Below are 10,421 nucleotides of genomic sequence, written 5' to 3'. Positions count from 1 at the left end.
CTAGAATCTATTATTAAGGATGTAGAAACAGGGCACTTAGAAAATCTTAGTATGAAAAGGCAGTCAGCATGGTTTTATGAAAGGAAAATCGTGTTTGACAAATCTATTAGAATTTTTTGAGGGTGTAACTAGCAGGGGAGATAAGGGGGAAACCAGTAGATGTAATATATTTAGATTTTCAAGTCATTTGAAAGGTGCCACACAAGTTGTTACATAAGATTAGGGCTCATGGGATTGGGGGTAATATATTAGCATGGATTAAGGATTGGTTAACGGACAGAAAAAGAGAGTAGGAATAAACGGGTCATTTTTGGGTTGGCAGGTTGTAACTAGCAGGGTGCCGCAAGGATCAGTGCTTGGGCCTCAGCTGTTTACAATATATAGCAATGACTTAGATGAGGGGACCGAGTGTAATGTATCCAAGTTTGCTGACAATACAAACCTAGGTGGGAAGGTAAGCTGTGAGAAGGACACAAAGAGATTGCAAAGGGAATGGTCAAGAAGGTGGCAGATGGAATATAATGTGGGGAAATGTGAAATTATCCACTTTGGTAGGAAGAATAGAAAAGCAGAATATTTTTTAAAAGGTGAGAGACTAAGAAATGTTGGTAGTCAGAGGGATTTGGGTGTCATTGTACAATCACAGAAAGTTAACATGTGGGTACAGCAAGCAATCAGGAAAGCAAATATTATGTTAGCCTTTATTGCAAGGGGGTTGGAGTGTAAGAGTAAGGAGATCTTGCTGCAATTATATAGGGCTCTGGTGAGACCACACCTGGAGTACTCTGTACAGTATTGGTCTCCTTACCCAAGGAAGGATCTACTTGCCTTGGAGGGGGTGCCACTATATTGATTCCTGGGATGAGAGGGTTGTCCTATGAAGAGAGATTGAGGAGACTAGGCCTATAGTCTCTGGAGTTTAGAAGAATGAGAGGTAGTACCATTAAAACGTATAAAATTCTTAGAAGGCTTGACAGGATAGATGCTGAGAGGTTATTTCCCTGGCTGGAGAGTCTAGAACTAGGGGCCGTAGTCTCCAGATAAGGGGTTGGCTATTTAGTACGGAGATGAGGAAAAATCTTCTCACTCAGAGGGTAGTGAATTTTTGGAATTCTCTACCCGAGAGGGCTGTGAATGTCAGTCCTTGAGTATATTCAAGACTGAGATCGATAGATTTTTGGTCACTAAGGGAATCAAGGGATATGGGGATAGGGCGGGAAAGTGGAGTTGAGGTCGAAAATCAGCCATGATCTTATTGAATGGCGGAACAGAATCGAGGGACCGTATGGCCTACCCCTGCTCCTATTTCTTATGTTCTTTGTTTTAAATGTGTGCACTTTGCTGACCAGCATTCTGTTGATTAGTGGATACAATCTATACTATTTGCAGTACTATAATCTACCATAACGTTGCAGACCTTTATTGGGTCATCCCTTCACCTTCTCCGCTCCAGTGAAAAAGCCCAAACTTCTCAAATCCTTCTTCATAGAGGTAAGCCCTCGCTCTTGGTATCATTTTTGTGACTCTACACTGCATTTTTCCATTACTTTTTATATCATTCCTATAATGGGGTCATTAAAATTGCACATGAAATACTCCAATTGCAGCTTAACTTAGTTGTTGTACAAGTTCGATATTATCTCCTTGCTTTTATTTTCTATGACTCTAGATGCAAAATCAGAGATTATTCCATTTGTCATTTTTATGGTTTTATCTATGTGTGTTGCCATTTTTAAATGACCTTCCATCTGCACTCAAAGGTCCTTTTGCTCCTCTATTCCACTTAAAATTTTACCATTTGAAGAGTATTTCCTTTCAAAATATATTTCACATTTTTCTGCATGGAATTACATTCACCACCTAACTATCCACCCTGCTAGCCAGTCGATCCCATTCTGCAGGTTGTCATAATTCTTGACAATTTGCCATACAGAATTTGGTATTGTCAGAAAATCTTGATATAGTTCCCTCAATTTTTAAATCCAGGTTATTTGTCTATAATAACAAACAGCCCCAAAGACTCCAGTGAAACTTTGCTTTCTACCCTCCAACCATCTCTATTCATGTGGCAAAATTGTCCTCAATTCCATGTGCAATTATCTTTGTCATAAGCCTCTTACACACTATTAGGACAGAGATCTCAACAACAGACCAGTGACTGTTGAGAAAACAACGACCACACAGATTTCATACCAGGGTGTTGAAGGACAAGCTCAGTGCATTCCTTTTGCCTAATCCTCATCCTCCTTGACCTCTTTTTAGCCTTTGACATGGGCGACCACGCCACCCTCCTCTTTTATCCCGTTCAGTGGGACTGCCCTTGCTTGCATCCCTCTTACCCATCTGATTGCCAGAGCACCTCCAGCAATGGCTTCACTTCCAGCACTTGTACCATTACGTGTCCCCCAAGGCTCTTCCTCATCTGCATGCAATGTTATCCAAAGACATGCAATCTCAGAGCATTTGTACGCTGATGACCACCTAGCTGTACTTCTCCACCATATGTCTCGACCTCTCAATTGCCTCTGTATTGTCAGATTGCTTGTCCAACATCCATTCCTGGATGAGCTGCAACTTTCTCCAGTTAAACACCGGGAAGACTGCAGCCATTGTCTTTGGCCCCCACCATAAACACCATCCATTCTCTGTCTCAGGTTGAACCAGACTGCTTGTAACCTCGGCATCTAATTCAATCCGAGCTGAGATTCCAATCCCACATCATCCCCATCACAGATTACGTACTTCCACCTCCATATCATCCACCTCTGCCCATGTCACAGCCCATCTGCTGTTGAAACTCTCATCCATGTCTGCTGTCGAAAACTTAATTACCTTTTATGTACAATGCATTAACTCCAAACACTTATTTTCAGACAAGAATTTTAATTAAAAGAAACTTGATATCAAGGGAAGCTGTGTTCTAAACAATGGTCAGAACAACCTCTTCACTGAACAAAGGAAAACAGTTCACATTTATACAGTTTAATTAGTAATGTCTGTCTATCATAGAATATGGGCGTACATGTACATTCTTTATTAGTTCAAGTGGTTAGTCAATCAAAATAGGGAACCCACCCTCTGGTTCCTCATGACTGCCTCGTGATGTTTGGACACAGGTCTGGGAAAGTGCCTTTCCCCTAAGAAACTGTCTTTATTACCAGTTCTGTACTCAGTCTCAAGGCTATATGGTCATTCATTTCTGTTAGTCAGACAATTATCACATAAGCAAACAATAGCTCTTCAGTGTGTCTTTGGTGAGAACTAAAACATAAGCTTTCTATTATATTCAGCTGATCAGTTAACATGGTCAACTTATCCATCATGCATTTCTTCTTTTTATGGTTTAAGGGTATTAGAAAATTAATATGGTCAAGTCCACATTTATGGTTTAGGTGTATTAGAAAGTTAATATGGTCAGGCATCTCTTTATGGTTTTCCACATTCCCCCCTTTTGTCCTTTATATATAAAAAAGGACAATACTCTAATAGAGCATTATTCCACCCAGACGTTCAAACTCCTCCTGCACCTCATCCTGTGTCACCCCTACTTGCACCATCAAATTTGTGGGCGCTATATGTGTACCCAGATTGGACATCATAACACAGCAGCATTTGACAAAGCAATAGGCTATAAGAATTATAACAACAAATATGACTAGTCCCTGAACTAGAGAAGTCCCAATAGAACCCAGCCATCCTGTTGCCCAGTCCCAAAGAGTGAACGAAGGGGGCTGCTTGAATTTCTCATCTTCCCTTTGAATGTGATCGGCCAAATTAGTAATATTCTCTGAACTATCAGGTATGTAGGTACAACATTCAGATCCAATTAGTGCGCATGTTCCTCCTTTCTCTGCCAATAGGTAATCAAGGGCCATACGGTTTTGTAAGGTGACCGTACGAATGGCCATCATTTCTGCGCTTATTTCCTTTAAGGCTTCTGCCGTATCATTAGCAACTATTTCCCAGATTTTGGCTAATTTAATAATTTCTCTGGTGGCCATGCTCACTCCCCACCTCGGGAAAGCAATGGCCCAGAATCGGTCGGCCTCTGTAATTACCCTCTTTACTCGTTGCCCAGTAGGATATTGAGGCAGGGATGATGAATGTCGGACATATGGGATCACATATCCCAAGTAACATGATCGTCCATTTTTGAGGCAACCATGGGTATGCCTTGTGGCCACAAATAAAGTAGGTTTCATTATACGCAGTAATTGCAGGGGAATTCTTTACGTTTATTCTATTTATGTAAATTTGGCCACCTGTGCAAGGCTTCCATCTGATGGTACTACTGATGCTGGTTTCTGTCATATTTATATACTGAGTGCAATTACTCCATCCCATTATATCACCCCCGAAATTTGGTTTCACATTTTGTTGTGATTGTGTACTCCTTCCATTGCTTTCTCACAAACATTGTTTTACTTGTTCTCGCACTCATCCAGCCACTATCTCGCATTCTGTTCCCATTAATTTCAATTTGATTTATTACCCACTCCGCTATTTCTTGGGAAGTTAGGGGGACTGGTCTGAGTGGAATGCCTCCCTTGGATTGAATTGGGATATGTGAGCACACCCAGCAACTAGAGATACCCTGACGCTTTGCATACATATATGACATGTATAAAAAAGTATTGACATGCAGTTCCCTTGAAACACGATTGAGTCTACTTGCAGCAGGGGTTGTAGCAGGTTCTATGCCAGTTCCCACCCACACGATCAGGCATGCCGAGCCAATTATTCTCAAATGATCTAACAGTTTAGGACATGCCATGCTGCAACAGTCTCTTATAACAGTTTAATTAATCAGTCAGTTTTTTTTTTGCTGGTACGCCACCGCTGGGGTCCTTGTGTGGGGATTTATGGGTTAATTAATCAACTACTAAGCCTGACCTTTGAACTCGAGATTGGGACCCACCCCTTTATATCCCTTAATCCAATTTTTTATCCCTATAATATCCTCTTAGATGCTGTACCTCATCTTAACCAGGTTCCCTTCGTGTTGGCCACCAGTCCGGGTGGAAGAGAGGCAGAGCATCTGAAAATCCTATCAAACTATGATTGTCTTCCCTTTTACATGCACCTTACCCCAGCGGGTGCTACTCCCGGTACCATTAAGATGTGTTCTTAGTTGAAATCACAGAGACAATGGGGACATTCTCACCCAGGCTCTGTTTTACTATCTTTGCCAAACCCTTCATCCTCTGCTTACATTTATTACATGCCATGAAAACCAAGAATCATATTGCAACAAACTGCACCACGACTAATACATGTGAAATTAATCTAATCTGAGGATGGATCTGTATATTCAGTCCCCAATTCCAGAGGTCATCTCACCAGGTGGTGACTTTAATTTGGTCAATGTCATGCTTTATATTTTTATTGTCCTGTTGTAGGTTATAATAAACCTTCTGGGAGAGGCGTATCTCCATTCGTAATGCTTTCAAGTATTTAGGCAACAGGGGTGTCAGATACCCAAATGTGTCCTGATATTCTTTTAAGTCCTTTTTGACATCCTCAGAAACTTGTGAGGTGGTGAGGTTATGCCGGTGTATCTCTACCAGTTCCTCGGGTCCAATCCGAACCGGGACTTCAGGAATGAAGCAGAACTCTGGACTTAAAATATCACAAGTTAGATTGACATATTTAAATGTTTTCAAATTAGTTGTAACACAGTATTCGCCCTCTCCGGCATATGCCACTTGACTGGGTTTTAGATCCGCCTCTAGGGCCTCCATGGTACAGTTAAAATCCTGATTGGTACCGGTATTGTTAAACCCACACTGTGCTTCTGGGCTGTGTCCAACACTATGTGGACATACAGTGACAGCATGTCTAGTAACACATCCCTTTAATTTTGTTCCATCCAAATTCCCTTTAATTTTTTTTTACAGCATATGGTAACCTATTGTGATGGGATATGTGCATTCCGTCCTTCACTACCCCAATATTCTGTACTTGGTACACCTCTCGTCCTTGGGTTTCAGGTGCCATCACCAGTATTATTAGTACCAACCCTAGGAGCCCTCCTCCGTCAGGTTTACACTCCACTTGAGTGGGGTACACCCGCACCATTGCCCTGAATTGGCAAGGGGTGGTGATCTTGTTTGCTAACAGCCGCTTGGAGGTACCACCTCCAACATGCCCACAGGTCAGGTTCACCCTCAGTTTGTTGATTCGTTATTCATAAGGGTACTTCCCCTGCCTGTATCTGGGCTAGGTTCTCTCGTGTCTGTTCCACAATCCAGTTACCATATGTACTGCAGATGTCATTAGCAGCCGCCTGCTAAGATACGTTATATTCCTCTTTTATTAATTTATTAATGGTTTGGGCATGTGTTTCTAGCACTGTAGCTATCCTTTGCAAATGTATGGTCAGCATTTGATCCTCAGACAATTCCTTATCTGTATTTTCATTTATTTTAAAAATATATCTATCTTTAATGCGAGACCCTAAATCTCTGACCTTTTGATCTAATGTTGCCAAATCAACGGTGTTAACAACTGAGGCACCCGTATTAAAGGCAGTTGCTACATCATTTATCACAGATCTTTCACGTCTGCACATTTGTCTACCTCTTTTACGATGTCCACCTCCATTCCATGTCGCGCTTTGTTTTAACACTTGAGTTAGGAGGTATTGATATAATTGTTGAGTTTTCTTAGCATTCTCAATGCGAGTTATATAATTTGTCAGGGAAGGTCTTCCCCCTTTTATCAGATCTTGTATTGGAGCTACTACTCGTGAATAGTTTCAAATAAAATTGAGTAGCCCCAGAACTTGTCGAACTTCCTTATCATACTGTGGCGGGGTAAAACTGATAGGCGTTTAGTACCCTGTGTTAGTACATAGCTCAAGTAATGGACTTCCAATTGTCCAACCTATGCTTTCTCTTCATACGATTTGTTTTACATTCACCTTTCTTATCAATTTTTTTTCACTGTAGCATTGTCTGTGTGGAAACTTATATCTCAGTCAATTGTAGCCTTTGGCATTTCCGAGTAATTGGGTCAATTTTAATAATATATAACCTATACCAATTGTTACCTCATGTTCACCTCAGACAGTTCTCAACCGACTGGGTCATTTCTATCTGTTTGAACTGCTCTTGGCATGACAGTCTGGCTTCTTGGGATGGAAGGGGTTAACATTAACTGGCTCTCGTGGTAGCAGTAATTTGATACTTCTCCCTGTGAGATTAAGTTTCCATATTTCATTCCACTTTGCTCGACCTCAGCAAATTAACTTTTTTTTTAGTTACTTGGCGATTTTTGGCTTCAAATTTTCTCCTCACACAGGTTTGACTGATATTTTTTCACTTGTCACATTTGTGGATTGCTTTACACTATATATTTTGCACACTATTTTTGAGATTTATTTTAATCATGGTGTTTTCTCCAATGTTTCTTATTAACCAACTTGTTTGCTTGCAGCTTCTTTACTTTCTTTTCAGACTCTGCTTCAGCTTTGCAAACAGCCTTTTCCCTAATCTTATCCTTCAGACGCCAATTAAAATCCAATACGATCATTATCGCCGTCTCTTTTTTTTATCTATTCTCTCAGGGGAGGAGGATTCAAGGATCCTCACCATGCACCCTGAAGAAAGAGGGTGTTTCCCTTCAAAATTCACAAAAATCATTGTTTTTATCAAGAGACAATAAAACTGTTTAAAACTGTTTAAACAGTATCTGCTCTTTCCACTTTCAGAATGCTGCGACTCCAAAGGTATCAGACCAACATCTTAAAAAAAACTAGTGCAGTCCAAACTCTTAACTTCAGCAATACGGAAATAAGGGTTAGGTATTTCTTGCTTGTAAAAAACCTTAAGGGGTAGGGGAAGAATCAATCACAATAGCACAAAATGCTTCGAAGATCAAATTAATTTATAACCAGAGATCATCCTGCAACTGTAACTTGTAATTCTTTAAAGCTGCACTTTATCTTTTCTTTTACAATTAAACCTCATTTTGTCAATTATTTTATATAAATGCAAAGGTTGTTGCTTGGTGAATTGAAAACAGATGTCGGTGTCCTTGGAAGGGGTTAACTTTTTTTTTCAGTAACAAAACGACGGAGCCAGATATCAGATTCACGCAGCGTTCTCAGCATACGTCAACGTAATTTTCACATAAATTCTTTAAAAAAAAAATTCATACCGGGAAATAACATCTCCCATTGTACATTTTAGTTTATAGTTAGTCTAGTATTTCCAGATTGTTGTGATCAACCTTTGTTTAGGTTCCCCTCAATTTTCACATTGCTTCGTAAGTTTTATAATTTGCTGTCCAATTCATTTTTTTCCCACATACTTTTAGTGGGTATGATTATAACCAATCTCCGAGCTGTTCCGGTTTTCCGACTTTTCCTATCATGGTGATACCAGATAGTTTTTTTTTCTGTCCCGTTAATTTGTTTTTTGAACCTTTTGTTTTTAAACCACAGCCAATCACAAGATAAAAATTCAAAATGCCAATTTTTTTTTGAAGATCCCATGTCTGGAATTTGACATGCTCACATTTTATAAGAACCAGAATTTAATAGGTCACTTAACCTCAATAACTCCAATTTTAATTCAGCAATCTCAGAATTAAACACAAGACAAAACAGATACATTACACAAAAGAAGAAAACACGTAAGACGCAGTAAGAAGAGGGCGTGGCCCACAACACCGACAGAAAACACCCACAATAAGGACAGGCTTTTTAAAGAGACAGTACACTGAAAACAAAAGAACCTCTCTTTTTCGGGTCTCTGTCTTTCAAACATTTTTCTAATCACTTAACTCTATCCATATTAAATGTGCCGTCTTCAGGAAAAGGATATTTTTTTAGTCCTGGTCCATTTGGACCAAACTATCAACTCGTCAGTTGTTTCTTTCCCAAAGTTTCTGTACATGTAAGCAGCAGGTGTTCCCTTTTGAGGGATTCTATTTACAATCGCTACAATATACTACACAACGATATAAAGTGCTTCTCCCCTTGAGCAGGGGGAACACTGTTTCCTATAAGTGCTTCTCCTTTTGAGAAGGGGGAACACTATTAGTGTTTCTATCTAAACACTTAATTTAGGTAAACCAGAATTTCACACTTTTCCGAATCAGCGACATCCACACCAGTCTGCGTTTGTCGCCACTATAGACTTGTAATTTCACACTTTTCCAAATTACGCAACATCTAGTCTGCGCTTGTTCAAATTACAACTTCACACTTAAAATTTTTTTACACAAGTCTGTAACCTGGTTACCTCTGTCTTTTCCTGGTGCCTTTTTTTTTCCACCAGCAGCTGACCGTCTGTTGGTCACTCTAGTAATCACCGGTATCACAGATCTACTCCGTTATTGCTCTCTCTTAGCCCGTTACTACAACACCGCAGCTGACAATATCGAGTAATCCGTCGCGCGTCGCTCTTTTTTTTTCTCCTTGTCTATACGAAACACATTTCCCATGATCGCCTTCCAATTCCTAAAGGCAAACAGAAGAATTAGTCACGTCAGTTAATGCATACACTTATCAATCGCTGTGTGTCTGGGTTCGTACAGACAACTTGTGTCCGTACTTACCGGGGATCACAAGCGATCTCGGTGGGACCTCCAAGAACGGTCAAAAACTTAATTACCTATTATATACAATGCATTAGCTCCAAACGCTTATTTTCAGACAAGTAAGAATTTTAATTAAAAGAAACTTGATATCAAGGGAAGCTGTGTTCTAAACAATGGTCAGAACAACCTCTTCACTGAACAAAGGAAAACAGTTCACATTTATACAGTTTAATTAGTAATGTCTGTCTATCATAGAATATGGGCGTACATGTACATTCTTTATTAGTTCAAGTGGATGGGTACATGGGACTGGGATGTTATAGCTATTACTGAAACAGGACTGGCAGCTCAATGTTCCAGGGTACAGATGCTATAGGAAAGATAGAGCAGGAGGTAAGAGAGGAGGGGGAGTTGCGTTCTTGATTAGGGAGAACATCACGGCAGTAGTGAGAGGGGATATATCCGAGGGTTCGCCCACTGAGTCTATATGGGTAGAACTGAAAAATAAGAAGGGAGAGATCACTTTGATAGGATTGTACTACAGACCCCCAAATAGTCAACGGGAAATTGAGGAGCAAATATGTAAGGAGATTACAGACAGCTGCAAGAAAAATAGGGTGGTAATAGTAGGGGACTTTAACTTTCCCAACATTGACTGGGACAGCCATAGCATTAGGGGCTTGGATGGAGAGAAATTTGTTGAGTGTATTCAGGAGAAATTTCTCATTCAGTATGTGGATGGCCCGACTAGAGAGGGGGCAAAACTTGACCTCCTCTTGGGAAATAAGGAAGGGCAGGTGACAGAAGTGTTAGTGAGGGATCACTTTGGGACCAGTGATCATAATTCCATTAGTTTTAAGATAGCTATGGAGAAG

At 40.3% G+C, this 10,421-nt stretch overlaps 1 long non-coding RNA gene across 1 annotated transcript; it reads right to left on the bottom strand.

The window, feature by feature from the left end:
• Positions 1 to 2,863: 2,863 nt before the first annotated feature.
• LOC137322733 (uncharacterized) lies at positions 2,864 to 10,099 on the bottom strand. Its single transcript, XR_010963224.1, has 2 exons — positions 9,249 to 10,099; positions 2,864 to 5,619 (listed from the first exon to the last, which is right to left on the bottom strand). It is a non-coding gene; the product is annotated as an uncharacterized lncRNA (long non-coding RNA).
• Between the last annotated feature and the right edge of the window lie 322 nt (positions 10,100 to 10,421).

The sequence above is a fragment of the Heptranchias perlo genome, chromosome 1, assembly GCF_035084215.1.
Source record: "Heptranchias perlo isolate sHepPer1 chromosome 1, sHepPer1.hap1, whole genome shotgun sequence".
In the NCBI taxonomy this organism is placed as follows: Eukaryota; Metazoa; Chordata; class Chondrichthyes; order Hexanchiformes; family Hexanchidae; genus Heptranchias; species Heptranchias perlo.
This window is presented reverse-complemented; position numbering and strand designations above follow the sequence as displayed.